The following is a 21,391-nucleotide window of genomic DNA, read 5'->3' on the forward strand; positions in this document are numbered from 1 at the left end:
GAGCGTATAAAACTCTAAAGACACACATCAGATTGGTATAAAGCTCTAAAGACACACCTCAGAGTGGTGTTAAGCTCTAAAGACACACCAAAGAGTGTATAAAGCTCTAAAGACACACCTCAGAGTGTATAAAGCTCTAAAGACACACTTCAGAGTGATATAAAGCTCTAAAGACACACCTCAGAGTGTATAAAGCTCTAAAGACACACCTCAGAGTGTATAAAGCTCTAACGACACACCTCAGAGTGGTATAAAGCTCTAAAGACACACCTCAGAGTGTATAAAGCTCTAAAGACACACCTCAGAGTGTATAAAGCTCTAAAGACACACCTCAGAGTGATATAAAGCTCTAAAGACACACCTCAGAGTGTATAAAGCTCTACAGACACACCTCAGAGAGGTATGAAGCTCTAAAGACACACCTCAGAGTGTATAAAGCTCTAAAGACACACCTCAGAGTGTATAAAGCTGTAAAGACACACCTCAGAGCGGTATAAAGCTCTAAAGACACACCTCAGAGTGTATAAAGCTCTAAAGACACACCTCAGAGTGTATAAAGCTCTAAAGACACACCTCAGAGTGTATAAAGCTCTAAAGACACACCTCAGAGTGTATTAAGCTCTAAAGGCACACCTCAGAGTGTATAAAGCTCTAAAGACACACCTCAGAGTGTATAAAGCTCTAAAGACACACCTCAGAGTGTATAAAGCTCTAAAGACACACCTCAGAGTTTATGAAGCTCTAAACACACCTCAGAGTGGTATAAAGCTCTAAAGACACACCTCAGAGTGTAATAAAGCTCTAAAGACACACCTCAGAGTGGTGTTAAGCTCTAAAGACACACCTAAGAGTGTAAAAAGCTCTAAAGACACACCTCAGAGTGTATAAAGCTCTAAAGACACACCTGAGGGTGTATAAAGCTCTAAAGACACACCTCAGAGTGTATAAAGCTCTAAAGACACACCTCAGAGTGTATAAAGCTCTAAAGACACACCTCAGAGTGTATAAAGCTCTAAAGACACACATCAGAGTGGTATAAAGCTCTAAAGACACACCTCAGAGTGGTGTTAAGCTCTAAAGACACACCTAAGAGTGTATGAAGCTCTAAAGACACACCTCAGAGCGTATAAAACTCTAAAGACACACATCAGATTGGTATAAAGCTCTAAAGACACACCTCAGAGTGGTGTTAAGCTCTAAAGACACACCAAAGAGTGTATAAAGCTCTAAAGACACACCTCAGAGTGTATAAAGCTCTAAAGACACACCTCAGAGTGTATAAAGCTCTAAAGACACACCTCAGAGTGTATAAAGCTCTAAAGACACACATCAGAGTGGTATAAAGCTCTAAAGACACACCTCAGAGTGGTGTTAAGCTCTAAAGACACACCTAAGAGTGTATGAAGCTCTAAAGACACACCTCAGAGCGTATAAAACTCTAAAGACACACATCAGATTGGTATAAAGCTCTAAAGACACACCTCAGAGTGGTGTTAAGCTCTAAAGACACACCAAAGAGTGTATAAAGCTCTAAAGACACACCTCAGAGTGTATAAAGCTCTAAAGACACACCTGAGAGTGTATAAAGCTCTAAAGACACACCTCAGAGTGTATAAAGCTCTAAAGACACACCTCAGAGTTTATAAAGCTCTAAAGACACACCTCAGAGTGTAATAAAGCTCTAAAAACACACCTCAGAGTGTATAAAGCTCTAAAGACACACCTCAGAGTGGTGTTAAGCTCTAAAGACACACCTAAGAGTGTATAAAGCTCTAAAGACACACCTCAGAGTGTATAAAGCTCTAAAGACACACCTCAGAGTGTATAAAGCTCTAAAGACACACATCAGAGTGGTATAAAGCTCTAAAGACACACCTCAGAGTGGTGTTAAGCTCTAAAGACACACCTCAGAGTGTATAAAGCTCTAAAGACACACCTCAGAATGTATAAAGCTCTAAAGACACACCTGAGAGTGTATAAAGCTCTAAAGACACACCTCAGAGTGTATAAAGCTCTAAAGACACACCTCAGAGTGTATAAAGCTCTAAAGACACACCTCAGAGTTTATAAAGCTCTAAAGACACACCTCAGAGTGGTATAAAGCTCTAAAGACACACCTCAGAGTGTAATAAAGCTCTAAAGACACACCTCAGAGTGGTGTTAAGCTCTAAAGACACACATCAGAGTGGTGTTAAGCTCTAAAGACACACCTCAGAGTGTATAAAGCTCTAAAGACACACCTCAGAGTGTATAAAGCTCTAAAGACACACCTCAGAGTGTAGAAAGCTCTAAAGACACACATCAGAGTGGTATAAAGCTCTAAAGACACACCTCAGAGTGGTGTTAAGCTCTAAAGACACACCTAAGAGTGTATGAAGCTCTAAAGACACACCTCAGAGCGTATAAAACTCTAAAGACACACATCAGATTGGTATAAAGCTCTAAAGACACACCTCAGAGTGGTGTTAAGCTCTAAAGACACACCAAAGAGTGTATAAAGCTCTAAAGACACACCTCAGAGTGTATAAAGCTCTAAAGACACACTTCAGAGTGATATAAAGCTCTAAAGACACACCTCAGAGTGTATAAAGCTCTAAAGACACACCTCAGAGTGTATAAAGCTCTAACGACACACCTCAGAGTGGTATAAAGCTCTAAAGACACACCTCAGAGTGTATAAAGCTCTAAAGACACACCTCAGAGTGTATAAAGCTCTAAAGACACACCTCAGAGTGATATAAAGCTCTAAAGACACACCTCAGAGTGTATAAAGCTCTACAGACACACCTCAGAGAGGTATGAAGCTCTAAAGACACACCTCAGAGTGTATAAAGCTCTAAAGACACACCTCAGAGTGTATAAAGCTGTAAAGACACACCTCAGAGCGGTATAAAGCTCTAAAGACACACCTCAGAGTGTATAAAGCTCTAAAGACACACCTCAGAGTGTATAAAGCTCTAAAGACACACCTCAGAGTGTATAAAGCTCTAAAGACACACCTCAGAGTGTATTAAGCTCTAAAGGCACACCTCAGAGTGTATAAAGCTCTAAAGACACACCTCAGAGTGTATAAAGCTCTAAAGACACACCTCAGAGTGTATAAAGCTCTAAAGACACACCTCAGAGTTTATGAAGCTCTAAACACACCTCAGAGTGGTATAAAGCTCTAAAGACACACCTCAGAGTGTAATAAAGCTCTAAAGACACACCTCAGAGTGGTGTTAAGCTCTAAAGACACACCTAAGAGTGTAAAAAGCTCTAAAGACACACCTCAGAGTGTATAAAGCTCTAAAGACACACCTGAGGGTGTATAAAGCTCTAAAGACACACCTCAGAGTGTATAAAGCTCTAAAGACACACCTCAGAGTGTATAAAGCTCTAAAGACACACCTCAGAGTGTATAAAGCTCTAAAGACACACATCAGAGTGGTATAAAGCTCTAAAGACACACCTCAGAGTGGTGTTAAGCTCTAAAGACACACCTAAGAGTGTATGAAGCTCTAAAGACACACCTCAGAGCGTATAAAACTCTAAAGACACACATCAGATTGGTATAAAGCTCTAAAGACACACCTCAGAGTGGTGTTAAGCTCTAAAGACACACCAAAGAGTGTATAAAGCTCTAAAGACACACCTCAGAGTGTATAAAGCTCTAAAGACACACCTCAGAGTGTATAAAGCTCTAAAGACACACCTCAGAGTGTATAAAGCTCTAAAGACACACATCAGAGTGGTATAAAGCTCTAAAGACACACCTCAGAGTGGTGTTAAGCTCTAAAGACACACCTAAGAGTGTATGAAGCTCTAAAGACACACCTCAGAGCGTATAAAACTCTAAAGACACACATCAGATTGGTATAAAGCTCTAAAGACACACCTCAGAGTGGTGTTAAGCTCTAAAGACACACCAAAGAGTGTATAAAGCTCTAAAGACACACCTCAGAGTGTATAAAGCTCTAAAGACACACCTGAGAGTGTATAAAGCTCTAAAGACACACCTCAGAGTGTATAAAGCTCTAAAGACACACCTCAGAGTTTATAAAGCTCTAAAGACACACCTCAGAGTGTAATAAAGCTCTAAAAACACACCTCAGAGTGTATAAAGCTCTAAAGACACACCTCAGAGTGGTGTTAAGCTCTAAAGACACACCTAAGAGTGTATAAAGCTCTAAAGACACACCTCAGAGTGTATAAAGCTCTAAAGACACACCTCAGAGTGTATAAAGCTCTAAAGACACACATCAGAGTGGTATAAAGCTCTAAAGACACACCTCAGAGTGGTGTTAAGCTCTAAAGACACACCTCAGAGTGTATAAAGCTCTAAAGACACACCTCAGAATGTATAAAGCTCTAAAGACACACCTGAGAGTGTATAAAGCTCTAAAGACACACCTCAGAGTGTATAAAGCTCTAAAGACACACCTCAGAGTGTATAAAGCTCTAAAGACACACCTCAGAGTGTATAAAGCTCTAAAGACACACCTCAGAGTGGTATAAAGCTCTAAAGACACACCTCAGAGTGTAATAAAGCTCTAAAGACACACCTCAGAGTGGTGTTAAGCTCTAAAGACACACATCAGAGTGGTGTTAAGCTCTAAAGACACACCTAAGAGTGTATAAAGCTCTAAAGACACACCTCAGAGTGTATAAAGCTCTAAAGACACACCTCAGAGTGTATAAAGCTCTAAAGACACACATCAGAGTGGTATAAAGCTCTAAAGACACACCTCAGAGTGGTGTTAAGCTCTAAAGACAAACCTCAGAGTGTATAAAGCTTTAAAGACACACCTGAGAGTGTATAAAGCTCTAAAGACACACCTCAGAGTGTATAAAGCTCTAAAGACACACCTCAGAGTGTATAAAGCTCTAAAGACACACCTCAGAGTGTATAAAGCTCTAAAGACACACCTCAGAGATTATAAAGCTCTAAAGACACACCTCAGAGTGGTATAAAGCTCTAAAGACACACCTCAGAGTGTAATAAAGCTCTAAAGACACACCTCAGAGTGGTGTTAAGCTCTAAAGACACACATCAGAGTGGTGTTAAGCTCTAAAGACACACCTAAGAGTGTATAAAGCTCTAAAGACACACCTCAGAGTGTATAAAGCTCTAAAGACACACCTCAGAGTGTATAAAGCTCTAAAGACACACCTCAGAGTGTATAAAGCTCTAAAGACACACATCAGAGTGGTATAAAGCTCTAAAGACACACCTCAGAGTGGTGTTAAGATCTAAAGACACACCTAAGAGTGTATGAAGCTCTAAAGACACTCCTCAGAGCGTATAAAGCTCTAAAGACACACATCAGATTGGTATAAAGCTCTAAAGACACACCTCAGAGTGGTGTTAAGCTCTAAAGACACACCAAAGAGTGTATAAAGCTCTAAAGACACACCTCAGAGTGTATAAAGCTCTAAAGACACACCTCAGAGTGATATAAAGCTCTAAAGACACACCTCAGAGTGTATAAAGCTCTAAAGACACACCTCAGAGTGTATAAAGCTCTAAAGACACACCTCAGAGTGGTATAAAGCTCTAAAGACACACCTCAGAGTGGTGTTAAGCTCTAAAGACACACCAAAGAGTGTATAAAGCTCTAAAGACACACCTCAGAGTGTATAAAGCTCTAAAGACACACCTCAGAGTGATATAAAGCTCTAAAGACACACCTCAGAGTGTATAAAGCTCTAAAGACACACCTCAGAGTGTATAAAGCTCTAAAGACACACCTCAGAGTGATATGAAGCTCTAAAGACACACCTCAGAGTGTATAAAGCTCTAAAGACACACCTCAGAGTGTATAAAGCTCTAAAGACACACCTCAGAGTGTTATAAAGCTCTAAAGACACATGAGAGTTTATAAAGCTCTAAAGACACACCTCAGAGTGTAATAAAGCTCTAAAGACACACCTCAGAGTGTATAAAGCTCTAAAGACACACCTCAGAGTGTATAGAGCTCTAAAGACACACCTCAGAGTGTATAAAGCTCTAAAGACACACCTCAGAGTGTATAAAGCTCTAAAGACACACCTCAGAGTAGTATAAAGCTCTAAAGACACACCTCAGAGCGGTATAAAGCTCTAAAGACACACCTCAGAGTGTATAAAGCTCTAAAGACACACCTCAGAGTGTATAAAGCTCTAAAGACACATCTCAGAGTGTATAAAGCTCTAAAGACACACCTCAGAGTGTTATAAAGCTCTAAAGACACACCTCAGAGTGATATAAAGCTCTAAAGACACACCTCAGAGTGTTATAAAGCTCTAAAGACACACCTCATAGTGTATACAGCTCTAAAGACACACCTCAGAGTGTATAAAGCTCTAAAGACACACCTCAGAGTGTATAAAGCTCTAAAGGCACACCTCATAGTGTATAAAGCTCTAAAGACACACCTCAGAGTGTATAGAGCTCTAAAGACACACCTCAGAGTGTATAAAGCTCTAAAGACACACCTCAGAGTAGTATAAAGCTCTAAAGACACACCTCAGAGCGGTATAAAGCTCTAAAGACACACCGCAGAGTGTATAAAGCTCTAAAGACACACCTCAGAGTGTATAAAGCTCTAAAGACACACCTCAGAGTGTTATAAAGCTCTAAAGACACACCTCAGAGTGTATAGAGCTCTAAAGACACACCTCAGAGTGTATAAAGCTCTAAAGACACACATCAGAGTGTATAAAGCTCTAAAGACACACCTCAGAGTGTTATAAAGCTCTAAAGACACACCTCAGAGTGTATAAAGCTCTAAAGACACACCTCAGAGTGTATAAAGCTCTAAAGACACACCTCAGAGTGATATGAAGCTCTAAAGACACACCTCAGAGTGTTATAAAGCTCTAAAGACACACCTCAGAGTGTATAAAGCTCTAAAGACACACCTCAGAGTGTATAAAGCTCTAAAGACACACCTCATAGTGTATAAAGCTCTAAAGACACACCTCAGAGTGTTATAAAGCTCTAAAGACACACCTCAGAGTGTTATAAAGCTCTAAAGACACACCTCAGAGTGTAGAGAGCTCTAAAGACACACCTCAGAGTGTATAAAGCTCTAAAGACACACCTCAGAGTAGTATAAAGCTCTAAAGACACACCTCAGAGCGGTATAGAGCTCTAAAGACACACCTCAGAGTGTATAAAGCTCTAAAGACACACCTCAGAGTGTATAAAGCTCTAAAGACACACCTCAGAGTGTTATAAAGCTCTAAAGACACACCTCAGAGTGTATAGAGCTCTAAAGACACACCTCAGAGTGTATAAAGCTCTAAAGACACACATCAGAGTGTATAAAGCTCTAAAGACACACCTCAGAGTGTTATAAAGCTCTAAAGACACACCTCAGAGTGTATAAAGCTCTAAAGACACACCTCAGAGTGTATAAAGCTCTAAAGACACACTTCAGAGTGTATAAAGCTCTAAAGACACATCTCAGAGTGTATAAAGCTCTAAAGACACACTTCAGAGTGTATAAAGCTCTAAAGACACATCTCAGAGTGTATAAAGCTCTAAAGACACACCTCAGAGTGTATAAAGCTCTAAAGACACACCTCAGAGTGTATAAAGCTCTAAAGACACACCTCAGAGTTTATAAAGCTCTAAAGACACACCTCAGAGTGTATAAAGCTCTAAAGACACACCTCAGAGTGTATAAAGCTCTAAAGACACACCTCAGAGTGATATAAAGCTCTAAAGACACACCTCAGAGTGTATAAAGCTCTAAAGATACACCTCAGAGTGATATAAAGCTCTAAAGACACACCTCAGAGTGTATAAAGCTCTAAAGACACACCTCAGAGTGTATAAAGCTCTAAAGACACACCTCAGAGTGGTATAAAGCTCTAAAGACACACCTCAGAGTGGTGTTAAGCTCTAAAGACACACCAAAGAGTGTATAAAGCTCTAAAGACACACCTCAGAGTGTATAAAGCTCTAAAGACACACCTCAGAGTGATATAAAGCTCTAAAGACACACCTCAGAGTGTATAAAGCTCTAAAGACACACCTCAGAGTGTATAAAGCTCTAAAGACACACCTCAGAGAGGTATGAAGCTCTAAAGACACACCTCAGAGTGTATAAAGCTCTAAAGACACACCTCAGAGTGTATAAAGCTGTAAAGACACACCTCAGAGCGGTATAAAGCTCTAAAGACACACCTCAGAGTGTATAAAGCTCTAAAGACACACCTCAGAGTGTATAAAGCTCTAAAGACACACCTCAGAGTGTATAAAGCTCTAAAGATACACCTCAGAGTGATATAAAGCTCTAAAGACACACCTCAGAGTGTATAAAGCTCTAAAGACACACCTCAGAGTGTATAAAGCTCTAAAGACACACCTCAGAGTGGTATAAAGCTCTAAAGACACACCTCAGAGTGGTGTTAAGCTCTAAAGACACACCAAAGAGTGTATAAAGCTCTAAAGACACACCTCAGAGTGTATAAAGCTCTAAAGACACACCTCAGAGTGATATAAAGCTCTAAAGACACACCTCAGAGTGTATAAAGCTCTAAAGACACACCTCAGAGTGTATAAAGCTCTAAAGACACACCTCAGAGAGGTATGAAGCTCTAAAGACACACCTCAGAGTGTATAAAGCTCTAAAGACACACCTCAGAGTGTATAAAGCTCTAAAGACACACCTCAGAGTGTATAAAGCTCTAAAGACACACCTCAGAGTGTATAAAGCTCTAAAGGCACACCTCAGAGCGTATAAAGCTCTAAAGACACACCTCAGAGCGTATAAAGCTCTAAAGACACACCTCAGAGCGTATAAAGCTCTAAAGACACACCTCAGAATGTATAAAGCTCTAAAGACACACCTAAGAGTGTATAAAGCTCTAAAGACACACCTGAGAGTTTATAAAGCTCTAAAGACACACCTCAGAGTGTATAAAGCTCTAAAGACACACCTCAGAGTGTAATAAAGCTCTAAAGACACACCTCAGAGTGTATAAAGCTCTAAAGACACACCTCAGAGTGGTGTTAAGCTCTAAAGACACACCTAAGAGTGTATAAAGCTCTAAAGACACACCTCAGAGTGTATAAAGCTCTAAAGATACACCTCAGAGTGTATAAAGCTCTAAAGACACACATCAGAGTGGTATAAAGCTCTAAAGACACACCTCAGAGTGGTGTTAAGCTCTAAAGACACACCTCAGAGTGTATAAAGCTCTAAAGACACACCTCAGAGTGTATAAAGCTCTAAAGACACACCTGAGAGTGTATAAAGCTCTAAAGACACACCTCAGAGTGTATAAAGCTCTAAAGAAACACCTCAGAGTGTATAAAGCTCTAAAGACACACCTCAGAGTGTATAAAGCTCTAAAGACACACCTCAGAGTTTATAAAGCTCTAAAGACACACCTCAGAGTGTAATAAAGCTCTAAAAACACACCTCAGAGTGTATAAAGCTCTAAAGACACACCTCAGAGTGGTGTTAAGCTCTAAAGACACACCTAAGAGTGTATAAAGCTCTAAAGACACACCTCAGAGTGTATAAAGCTCTAAAGACACACATCAGAGTGGTATAAAGCTCTAAAGACACACCTCAGAGTGGTGTTAAGCTCTAAAGACACACCTCAGAGTGTATAAAGCTCTAAAGACACACCTCAGAGTGTATAAAGCTCTAAAGACACACCTGAGAGTGTATAAAGCTCTAAAGACACACCTCAGAGTGGTATAAAGCTCTAAAGACACACCTCAGAGTGTAATAAAGCTCTAAAGACACACCTCAGAGTGGTGTTAAGCTCTAAAGACACACATCAGAGTGGTGTTAAGCTCTAAAGACACACCTAAGAGTGTATAAAGCTCTAAAGACACACCTCAGAGTGTATAAAGTTCTAAAGACACACCTCAGAGTGTATAAAGCTCTAAAGACACACCTCAGAGTGTATAAAGCTCTAAAGACACACATCAGAGTGGTATAAAGCTCTAAAGACACACCTCAGAGTGTATAAAGCTTTAAAGACACACCTGAGAGTGTATAAAGCTCTAAAGACACACCTCAGAGTGTATAAAGCTCTAAAGACAGACCTCAGAGTGTATAAAGCTCTAAAGACACACCTCAGAGTGTATAAAGCTCTAAAGACACACCTCAGAGTTTATAAAGCTCTAAAGACACACCTCAGAGTGGTATAAAGCTCTAAAGACACACCTCAGAGTGTAATAAAGCTCTAAAGACACACCTCAGAGTGGTGTTAAGCTCTAAAGACACACATCAGAGTGGTGTTAAGCTCCAAAGACACACCTCAGAGTGTATAAAGCTTTAAAGACACACCTGAGAGTGTATAAAGCTCTAAAGACACACCTCAGAGTGTATAAAGCTCTAAAGACAGACCTCAGAGTGTATAAAGCTCTAAAGACACACCTCAGAGTGTATAAAGCTCTAAAGACACACCTCAGAGTTTATAAAGCTCTAAAGACACACCTCAGAGTGGTATAAAGCTCTAAAGACACACCTCAGAGCGTATAAAGCTCTACAGACACACCTCAGAGTGTATAAAGCTCTAAAGACACACCTCAGAGTGTATAAAGTTCTAAAGACACACCTCAGAGTGTATAAAGCTCTAAAGACACACCTCAGAGTGTATAAAGCTCTAAAGACACACATCAGAGTGGTATAAAGCTCTTAAGACACACCTCAGAGTGGTGTTAAGCTCTAAAGACAAACCTCAGAGTGTATAAAGATTTAAAGACACACCTGAGAGTGTATAAAGCTCTAAAGACACACCTCAGAGTGTATAAAGCTCTAAAGACACACCTCAGAGTGTATAAAGCTCTAAAGACACACCTCAGAGTTTATAAAGCTCTAAAGACACACCTCAGAGTGGTATAAAGCTCTAAAGACACACCTCAGAGTGTAATAAAGCTCTAAAGACACACCTCAGAGTGGTGTTAAGCTCTAAAGACACACCTCAGAGTGTATAAAGCTCTAAAGACACACCTCAGAGTGTATAAAGCTCTAAAGACACACCTCAGAGCGGTATAAAGCTCTAAAGACACATCTCAGAGTGTATAAAGCTCTAAAGACACACCTCAGAGTGTTATAAAGCTCTAAAGACACACCTCAGAGTGATATAAAGCTCTAAAGACACACCTCAGAGTGTTATAAAGCTCTAAAGACACACCTCATAGTGTATACAGCTCTAAAGACACACCTCAGAGTGTATAAAGCTCTAAAGACACACCTCAGAGTGTATAAAGCTCTAAAGACACACCTCAGAGTGTATAAAGCTCTAAAGACACACCTCAGAGTGTATAAAGCTCTAAAGACACATCTCAGAGTGTATAAAGCTCTAAAGACACACCTCAGAGTGATATAAAGCTCTAAAGACACACCTCATAGTGTATAAAGCTCTAAAGACACATCTCAGAGTGTATAAAGCTCTAAAGACACACCTCAGAGTGATATAAAGCTCTAAAGACACACCTCATAGTGTATAAAGCTCTAAAGACACACCTCAGAGTGGTGTTAAGCTCTAAAGACGCACCTAAGAGTGTATGAAGCTCTAAAGACACACCTCAGAGCGTATAAAACTCTAAAGACACACATCAGATTGGTATAAAGCTCTAAAGACACACCTCAGAGTGGTGTTAAGCTCTAAAGACACACATCAGAGTGGTGTTAAGCTCCAAAGACACACCTCAGAGTGTATAAAGCTTTAAAGACACACCTGAGAGTGTATAAAGCTCTAAAGACACACCTCAGAGTGTATAAAGCTCTAAAGACAGACCTCAGAGTGTATAAAGCTCTAAAGACACACCTCAGAGTGTATAAAGCTCTAAAGACACACCTCAGAGTTTATAAAGCTCTAAAGACACACCTCAGAGTGGTATAAAGCTCTAAAGACACACCTCAGAGCGTATAAAGCTCTACAGACACACCTCAGAGTGTATAAAGCTCTAAAGACACACCTCAGAGTGTATAAAGTTCTAAAGACACACCTCAGAGTGTATAAAGCTCTAAAGACACACCTCAGAGTGTATAAAGCTCTAAAGACACACATCAGAGTGGTATAAAGCTCTTAAGACACACCTCAGAGTGGTGTTAAGCTCTAAAGACAAACCTCAGAGTGTATAAAGATTTAAAGACACACCTGAGAGTGTATAAAGCTCTAAAGACACACCTCAGAGTGTATAAAGCTCTAAAGACACACCTCAGAGTGTATAAAGCTCTAAAGACACACCTCAGAGTTTATAAAGCTCTAAAGACACACCTCAGAGTGGTATAAAGCTCTAAAGACACACCTCAGAGTGTAATAAAGCTCTAAAGACACACCTCAGAGTGGTGTTAAGCTCTAAAGACACACCTCAGAGTGTATAAAGCTCTAAAGACACACCTCAGAGTGTATAAAGCTCTAAAGACACACCTCAGAGCGGTATAAAGCTCTAAAGACACATCTCAGAGTGTATAAAGCTCTAAAGACACACCTCAGAGTGTTATAAAGCTCTAAAGACACACCTCAGAGTGATATAAAGCTCTAAAGACACACCTCAGAGTGTTATAAAGCTCTAAAGACACACCTCATAGTGTATACAGCTCTAAAGACACACCTCAGAGTGTATAAAGCTCTAAAGACACACCTCAGAGTGTATAAAGCTCTAAAGACACACCTCAGAGTGTATAAAGCTCTAAAGACACACCTCAGAGTGTATAAAGCTCTAAAGACACATCTCAGAGTGTATAAAGCTCTAAAGACACACCTCAGAGTGATATAAAGCTCTAAAGACACACCTCATAGTGTATAAAGCTCTAAAGACACATCTCAGAGTGTATAAAGCTCTAAAGACACACCTCAGAGTGATATAAAGCTCTAAAGACACACCTCATAGTGTATAAAGCTCTAAAGACACACCTCAGAGTGGTGTTAAGCTCTAAAGACGCACCTAAGAGTGTATGAAGCTCTAAAGACACACCTCAGAGCGTATAAAACTCTAAAGACACACATCAGATTGGTATAAAGCTCTAAAGACACACCTCAGAGTGGTGTTAAGCTCTAAAGACACACCAAAGAGTGTATAAAGCTCTAAAGACACACCTCAGAGTGTATAAAGCTCTAAAGACACACCTCAGAGTGATATAAAGCTCTAAAGACACACCTCATAGTGTATAAAGCTCTAAAGACACACCTCAGAGTGTATAAAGCTCTAAAGACACACCTCAGAGTGGTATAAAGCTCTAAAGACACACCTCAGAGTGGTGTTAAGCTCTAAAGACACACCAAAGAGTGTATAAAGCTCTAAAGACACACCTCAGAGTGTATAAAGCTCTAAAGACACACCTCAGAGTGATATAAAGCTCTAAAGACACACCTCAGAGTGTATAAAGCTCTAAAGACACACCTCAGAGTGTATAAAGCTCTAAAGACACACCTCAGAGTGATATAAAGCTCTAAAGACACACCTCAGAGTGTATAAAGCTCTACAGACACACCTCAGAGTGTATAAAGCTGTAAAGACACACCTCAGAGTGTATAAAGCTCTAAAGACACACCTCAGAGCGGTATAAAGCTCTAAAGACACACCTCAGAGTGTATAAAGCTCTAAAGACACACCTCAGAGTGTATAAAGCTCTAAAGACACACCTCAGAGTGTATAAAGCTCTAAAGACACACCTCAGAGTGTATAAAGCTCTAAAGGCACACCTCAGAGCGTATAAAGCTCTAAAGACACACCTCAGAGCGTATAAAGCTCTAAAGACACACCTCAGAGTGTATGAAGCTCTAAAGACACACCTCAGAGCGTATAAAACTCTAAAGACACACATCAGATTGGTATAAAGCTCTAAAGACACACCTCAGAGTGGTGTTAAGCTCTAAAGACACACCAAAGAGTGTATAAAGCTCTAAAGACACACCTCAGAGTGTATAAAGCTCTAAAGACACACCTGAGAGTGTATAAAGCTCTAAAGACACACCTCAGAGTGTATAAAGCTCTAAAGACACACCTCAGAGTTTATAAAGCTCTAAAGACACACCTCAGAGTGTAATAAAGCTCTAAAAACACACCTCAGAGTGTATAAAGCTCTAAAGACACACCTCAGAGTGGTGTTAAGCTCTAAAGACACACCTAAGAGTGTATAAAGCTCTAAAGACACACCTCAGAGTGTATAAAGCTCTAAAGACACACCTCAGAGTGTATAAAGCTCTAAAGACACACATCAGAGTGGTATAAAGCTCTAAAGACACACCTCAGAGTGGTGTTAAGCTCTAAAGACACACCTCAGAGTGTATAAAGCTCTAAAGACACACCTCAGAATGTATAAAGCTCTAAAGACACACCTGAGAGTGTATAAAGCTCTAAAGACACACCTCAGAGTGTATAAAGCTCTAAAGACACACCTCAGAGTGTATAAAGCTCTAAAGACACACCTCAGAGTTTATAAAGCTCTAAAGACACACCTCAGAGTGGTATAAAGCTCTAAAGACACACCTCAGAGTGTAATAAAGCTCTAAAGACACACCTCAGAGTGGTGTTAAGCTCTAAAGACACACATCAGAGTGGTGTTAAGCTCTAAAGACACACCTCAGAGTGTATAAAGCTCTAAAGACACACCTCAGAGTGTATAAAGCTCTAAAGACACACCTCAGAGTGTAGAAAGCTCTAAAGACACACATCAGAGTGGTATAAAGCTCTAAAGACACACCTCAGAGTGGTGTTAAGCTCTAAAGACACACCTAAGAGTGTATGAAGCTCTAAAGACACACCTCAGAGCGTATAAAACTCTAAAGACACACATCAGATTGGTATAAAGCTCTAAAGACACACCTCAGAGTGGTGTTAAGCTCTAAAGACACACCAAAGAGTGTATAAAGCTCTAAAGACACACCTCAGAGTGTATAAAGCTCTAAAGACACACTTCAGAGTGATATAAAGCTCTAAAGACACACCTCAGAGTGTATAAAGCTCTAAAGACACACCTCAGAGTGTATAAAGCTCTAACGACACACCTCAGAGTGGTATAAAGCTCTAAAGACACACCTCAGAGTGTATAAAGCTCTAAAGACACACCTCAGAGTGTATAAAGCTCTAAAGACACACCTCAGAGTGATATAAAGCTCTAAAGACACACCTCAGAGTGTATAAAGCTCTACAGACACACCTCAGAGAGGTATGAAGCTCTAAAGACACACCTCAGAGTGTATAAAGCTCTAAAGACACACCTCAGAGTGTATAAAGCTGTAAAGACACACCTCAGAGCGGTATAAAGCTCTAAAGACACACCTCAGAGTGTATAAAGCTCTAAAGACACACCTCAGAGTGTATAAAGCTCTAAAGACACACCTCAGAGTGTATAAAGCTCTAAAGACACACCTCAGAGTGTATTAAGCTCTAAAGGCACACCTCAGAGTGTATAAAGCTCTAAAGACACACCTCAGAGTGTATAAAGCTCTAAAGACACACCTCAGAGTGTATAAAGCTCTAAAGACACACCTCAGAGTTTATGAAGCTCTAAACACACCTCAGAGTGGTATAAAGCTCTAAAGACACACCTCAGAGTGTAATAAAGCTCTAAAGACACACCTCAGAGTGGTGTTAAGCTCTAAAGACACACCTAAGAGTGTAAAAAGCTCTAAAGACACACCTCAGAGTGTATAAAGCTCTAAAGACACACCTGAGGGTGTATAAAGCTCTAAAGACACACCTCAGAGTGTATAAAGCTCTAAAGACACACCTCAGAGTGTATAAAGCTCTAAAGACACACCTCAGAGTGTATAAAGCTCTAAAGACACACATCAGAGTGGTATAAAGCTCTAAAGACACACCTCAGAGTGGTGTTAAGCTCTAAAGACACACCTAAGAGTGTATGAAGCTCTAAAGACACACCTCAGAGCGTATAAAACTCTAAAGACACACATCAGATTGGTATAAAGCTCTAAAGACACACCTCAGAGTGGTGTTAAGCTCTAAAGACACACCAAAGAGTGTATAAAGCTCTAAAGACACACCTCAGAGTGTATAAAGCTCTAAAGACACACCTCAGAGTGTATAAAGCTCTAAAGACACACCTCAGAGTGTATAAAGCTCTAAAGACACACATCAGAGTGGTATAAAGCTCTAAAGACACACCTCAGAGTGGTGTTAAGCTCTAAAGACACACCTAAGAGTGTATGAAGCTCTAAAGACACACCTCAGAGCGTATAAAACTCTAAAGACACACATCAGATTGGTATAAAGCTCTAAAGACACACCTCAGAGTGGTGTTAAGCTCTAAAGACACACCAAAGAGTGTATAAAGCTCTAAAGACACACCTCAGAGTGTATAAAGCTCTAAAGACACACCTGAGAGTGTATAAAGCTCTAAAGACACACCTCAGAGTGTATAAAGCTCTAAAGACACACCTCAGAGTTTATAAAGCTCTAAAGACACACCTCAGAGTGTAATAAAGCTCTAAAAACACACCTCAGAGTGTATAAAGCTCTAAAGACACACCTCAGAGTGGTGTTAAGCTCTAAAGACACACCTAAGAGTGTATAAAGCTCTAAAGACACACCTCAGAGTGTATAAAGCTCTAAAGACACACCTCAGAGTGTATAAAGCTCTAAAGACACACATCAGAGTGGTATAAAGCTCTAAAGACACACCTCAGAGTGGTGTTAAGCTCTAAAGACACACCTCAGAGTGTATAAAGCTCTAAAGACACACCTCAGAATGTATAAAGCTCTAAAGACACACCTGAGAGTGTATAAAGCTCTAAAGACACACCTCAGAGTGTATAAAGCTCTAAAGACACACCTCAGAGTGTATAAAGCTCTAAAGACACACCTCAGAGTGTATAAAGCTCTAAAGACACACCTCAGAGTGGTATAAAGCTCTAAAGACACACCTCAGAGTGTAATAAAGCTCTAAAGACACACCTCAGAGTGGTGTTAAGCTCTAAAGACACACATCAGAGTGGTGTTAAGCTCTAAAGACACACCTAAGAGTGTATAAAGCTCTAAAGACACACCTCAGAGTGTATAAAGCTCTAAAGACACACCTCAGAGTGTATAAAGCTCTAAAGACACACATCAGAGTGGTATAAAGCTCTAAAGACACACCTCAGAGTGGTGTTAAGCTCTAAAGACAAACCTCAGAGTGTATAAAGCTTTAAAGACACACCTGAGAGTGTATAAAGCTCTAAAGACACACCTCAGAGTGTATAAAGCTCTAAAGACACACCTCAGAGTGTATAAAGCTCTAAAGACACACCTCAGAGTGTATAAAGCTCTAAAGACACACCTCAGAGATTATAAAGCTCTAAAGACACACCTCAGAGTGGTATAAAGCTCTAAAGACACACCTCAGAGTGTAATAAAGCTCTAAAGACACACCTCAGAGTGGTGTTAAGCTCTAAAGACACACATCAGAGTGGTGTTAAGCTCTAAAGACACACCTAAGAGTGTATAAAGCTCTAAAGACACACCTCAGAGTGTATAAAGCTCTAAAGACACACCTCAGAGTGTATAAAGCTCTAAAGACACACCTCAGAGTGTATAAAGCTCTAAAGACACACATCAGAGTGGTATAAAGCTCTAAAGACACACCTCAGAGTGGTGTTAAGATCTAAAGACACACCTAAGAGTGTATGAAGCTCTAAAGACACTCCTCAGAGCGTATAAAGCTCTAAAGACACACATCAGATTGGTATAAAGCTCTAAAGACACACCTCAGAGTGGTGTTAAGCTCTAAAGACACACCAAAGAGTGTATAAAGCTCTAAAGACACACCTCAGAGTGTATAAAGCTCTAAAGACACACCTCAGAGTGATATAAAGCTCTAAAGACACACCTCAGAGTGTATAAAGCTCTAAAGACACACCTCAGAGTGTATAAAGCTCTAAAGACACACCTCAGAGTGGTATAAAGCTCTAAAGACACACCTCAGAGTGGTGTTAAGCTCTAAAGACACACCAAAGAGTGTATAAAGCTCTAAAGACACACCTCAGAGTGTATAAAGCTCTAAAGACACACCTCAGAGTGATATAAAGCTCTAAAGACACACCTCAGAGTGTATAAAGCTCTAAAGACACACCTCAGAGTGTATAAAGCTCTAAAGACACACCTCAGAGTGATATGAAGCTCTAAAGACACACCTCAGAGTGTATAAAGCTCTAAAGACACACCTCAGAGTGTATAAAGCTCTAAAGACACACCTCAGAGTGTTATAAAGCTCTAAAGACACATGAGAGTTTATAAAGCTCTAAAGACACACCTCAGAGTGTAATAAAGCTCTAAAGACACACCTCAGAGTGTATAAAGCTCTAAAGACACACCTCAGAGTGTATAGAGCTCTAAAGACACACCTCAGAGTGTATAAAGCTCTAAAGACACACCTCAGAGTGTATAAAGCTCTAAAGACACACCTCAGAGTAGTATAAAGCTCTAAAGACACACCTCAGAGCGGTATAAAGCTCTAAAGACACACCTCAGAGTGTATAAAGCTCTAAAGACACACCTCAGAGTGTATAAAGCTCTAAAGACACATCTCAGAGTGTATAAAGCTCTAAAGACACACCTCAGAGTGTTATAAAGCTCTAAAGACACACCTCAGAGTGATATAAAGCTCTAAAGACACACCTCAGAGTGTTATAAAGCTCTAAAGACACACCTCATAGTGTATACAGCTCTAAAGACACACCTCAGAGTGTATAAAGCTCTAAAGACACACCTCAGAGTGTATAAAGCTCTAAAGGCACACCTCATAGTGTATAAAGCTCTAAAGACACACCTCAGAGTGTATAGAGCTCTAAAGACACACCTCAGAGTGTATAAAGCTCTAAAGACACACCTCAGAGTAGTATAAAGCTCTAAAGACACACCTCAGAGCGGTATAAAGCTCTAAAGACACACCGCAGAGTGTATAAAGCTCTAAAGACACACCTCAGAGTGTATAAAGCTCTAAAGACACACCTCAGAGTGTTATAAAGCTCTAAAGACACACCTCAGAGTGTATAGAGCTCTAAAGACACACCTCAGAGTGTATAAAGCTCTAAAGACACACATCAGAGTGTATAAAGCTCTAAAGACACACCTCAGAGTGTTATAAAGCTCTAAAGACACACCTCAGAGTGTATAAAGCTCTAAAGACACACCTCAGAGTGTATAAAGCTCTAAAGACACACCTCAGAGTGATATGAAGCTCTAAAGACACACCTCAGAGTGTTATAAAGCTCTAAAGACACACCTCAGAGTGTATAAAGCTCTAAAGACACACCTCAGAGTGTATAAAGCTCTAAAGACACACCTCATAGTGTATAAAGCTCTAAAGACACACCTCAGAGTGTTATAAAGCTCTAAAGACACACCTCAGAGTGTTATAAAGCTCTAAAGACACACCTCAGAGTGTAGAGAGCTCTAAAGACACACCTCAGAGTGTATAAAGCTCTAAAGACACACCTCAGAGTAGTATAAAGCTCTAAAGACACACCTCAGAGCGGTATAGAGCTCTAAAGACACACCTCAGAGTGTATAAAGCTCTAAAGACACACCTCAGAGTGTATAAAGCTCTAAAGACACACCTCAGAGTGTTATAAAGCTCTAAAGACACACCTCAGAGTGTATAGAGCTCTAAAGACACACCTCAGAGTGTATAAAGCTCTAAAGACACACATCAGAGTGTATAAAGCTCTAAAGACACACCTCAGAGTGTTATAAAGCTCTAAAGACACACCTCAGAGTGTATAAAGCTCTAAAGACACACCTCAGAGTGTATAAAGCTCTAAAGACACACTTCAGAGTGTATAAAGCTCTAAAGACACATCTCAGAGTGTATAAAGCTCTAAAGACACACTTCAGAGTGTATAAAGCTCTAAAGACACATCTCAGAGTGTATAAAGCTCTAAAGACACACCTCAGAGTGTATAAAGCTCTAAAGACACACCTCAGAGTGTATAAAGCTCTAAAGACACACCTCAGAGTTTATAAAGCTCTAAAGACACACCTCAGAGTGTATAAAGCTCTAAAGACACACCTCAGAGTGTATAAAGCTCTAAAGACACACCTCAGAGTGATATAAAGCTCTAAAGACACACCTCAGAGTGTATAAAGCTCTAAAGATACACCTCAGAGTGATATAAAGCTCTAAAGACACACCTCAGAGTGTATAAAGCTCTAAAGACACACCTCAGAGTGTATAAAGCTCTAAAGACACACCTCAGAGTGGTATAAAGCTCTAAAGACACACCTCAGAGTGGTGTTAAGCTCTAAAGACACACCAAAGAGTGTATAAAGCTCTAAAGACACACCTCAGAGTGTATAAAGCTCTAAAGACACACCTCAGAGTGTATAAAGCTCTAAAGACACACCTCAGAGATTATAAAGCTCTAAAGACACACCTCAGAGTGGTATAAAGCTCTAAAGACACACCTCAGAGTGTAATAAAGCTCTAAAGACACACCTCAGAGTGGTGTTAAGCTCTAAAGACACACATCAGAGTGGTGTTAAGCTCTAAAGACACACCTAAGAGTGTATAAAGCTCTAAAGACACACCTCAGAGTGTATAAAGCTCTAAAGACACACCTCAGAGTGTATAAAGCTCTAAAGACACACCTCAGAGTGTATAAAGCTCTAAAGACACACATCAGAGTGGTATAAAGCTCTAAAGACACACCTCAGAGTGGTGTTAAGATCTAAAGACACACCTAAGAGTGTATGAAGCTCTAAAGACACTCCTCAGAGCGTATAAAGCTCTAAAGACACACATCAGATTGGTATAAAGCTCTAAAGACACACCTCAGAGTGGTGTTAAGCTCTAAAGACACACCAAAGAGTGTATAAAGCTCTAAAGACACACCTCAGAGTGTATAAAGCTCTAAAGACACACCTCAGAGTGATATAAAGCTCTAAAGACACACCTCAGAGTGTATAAAGCTCTAAAGACACACCTCAGAGTGTATAAAGCTCTAAAGACACACCTCAGAGTGGTATAAAGCTCTAAAGACACACCTCAGAGTGGTGTTAAGCTCTAAAGACACACATCAGAGTGGTGTTAAGCTCTAAAGACACACCTAAGAGTGTATAAAGCTCTAAAGACACACCTCAGAGTGTATAAAGTTCTAAAGACACACCTCAGAGTGTATAAAGCTCTAAAGACACACCTCAGAGTGTATAAAGCTCTAAAGACACACATCAGAGTGGTATAAAGCTCTAAAGACACACCTCAGAGTGTATAAAGCTTTAAAGACACACCTGAGAGTGTATAAAGCTCTAAAGACACACCTCAGAGTGTATAAAGCTCTAAAGACAGACCTCAGAGTGTATAAAGCTCTAAAGACACACCTCAGAGTGTATAAAGCTCTAAAGACACACCTCAGAGTTTATAAAGCTCTAAAGACACACCTCAGAGTGGTATAAAGCTCTAAAGACACACCTCAGAGTGTAATAAAGCTCTAAAGACACACCTCAGAGTGG

Source organism: Eucyclogobius newberryi, unplaced genomic scaffold (assembly GCF_026437365.1).
Source record: "Eucyclogobius newberryi isolate DKJ021-1_F unplaced genomic scaffold, fEucNew1.0.hap1 SCAF_25, whole genome shotgun sequence".
Lineage (NCBI taxonomy): Eukaryota > Metazoa > Chordata > Actinopteri > Gobiiformes > Gobiidae > Eucyclogobius > Eucyclogobius newberryi.